The sequence below is a fragment of the Gossypium hirsutum genome, chromosome D05, assembly GCF_007990345.1.
Source record: "Gossypium hirsutum isolate 1008001.06 chromosome D05, Gossypium_hirsutum_v2.1, whole genome shotgun sequence".
Taxonomy (NCBI): Eukaryota; Viridiplantae; Streptophyta; class Magnoliopsida; order Malvales; family Malvaceae; genus Gossypium; species Gossypium hirsutum.
Genome location: NC_053441.1, coordinates 22,543,517 through 22,544,703, shown reverse-complemented (window position 1 = coordinate 22,544,703; position 1,187 = coordinate 22,543,517).

The window sequence follows — 1,187 nt, the reverse complement described above, 5'->3', positions numbered from 1 at the left end:
GGCGAATGGCAACTTCTCGTGCCAATCTCTATAGGTCTCAGTCATTTTCCCCACAATCTTTTTGATATTTTTATTGGCTGCCTCCACCGCACCATTCATCTTCGGACGATATGGCGATGAGTTGTGGTGCTTGATCTTGAATTGATTACAACCTCTGCTATCGTGCTATTATTCAAATTAATGCGTTGTTGATAGATCTTTCAGGATTCCATACCGACATTATTTCTTCTTTAAAACTTGCTGACAGCTGTCTTTGTGACGTTGGCGTAAGAAGTAGCCTCTACCCACTTAGTAAAGTAGTCAATCACTACAAAAATGAACGATGTCCGTTTGAAGCTTTGGCGATATCGGCCCAATGACGTCCATGCCCCACATGGAGAAAGGCCATGGGGAAGTCATGACGTGAAGAGGTGATGGAGGCACATGAATTTTGTCTCCGTAAATCTGGCATTTATGGCACTTCTTAGCATACTTGATGCAGTCTCCTTCCATGGTAGACCAATAATATCCAAATCTCATGATCTGTCTGGCCATTGTGAAACCGTTAGCGTGTGTTCCACAAATACCATCATGGACTTCTTCCAAGATCTGCTTGGCCTCCACAGCGTCTACACATCTTAACAGCACCTGATCTTTTCCTATTTTGTACAGGATTTCTCCATCTAAGACGTAACACTGGCCAGCCTCCTCAACATTCTCTTGTCATTCTCAGTGCTTGGTTCGGGTATTCACAATTTTCACGTATCGCAATATGTCCTGATACCAAGGGTTGTCGTCCTTTTCTTCTCCTCGTCAATATACAACAGTGGGCTGGAGCATCATAAATGCTCATTTGGATAGGCTTCACATCCTCTGGTCTATTTACTTTGATCATGGAAGCCAATGTAGCTAAAGCGTCGGCCATCTGATTCTCGTCTCGTGGGAGATAACAAAAAGTGATGTCGTCAAACTCCTCAATCAATTTTAGGACTATCCTTCGGTAACTAATCAACTTAGGGTCTCTTGTTTCCCATTCGCCTTTGAGTTGATAAATTACCAATGCCGAATCCCCATATACCTCGAGTACCTTGATTTTGCGTTCCATAGCCGCGCGGATTCCATGATACATGCTTCATATTCCGCCATGTTATTTGTGCAATCAATCTAGTTACGGTAAAGATAATGATCACCGTTTGGAGTACCAGACT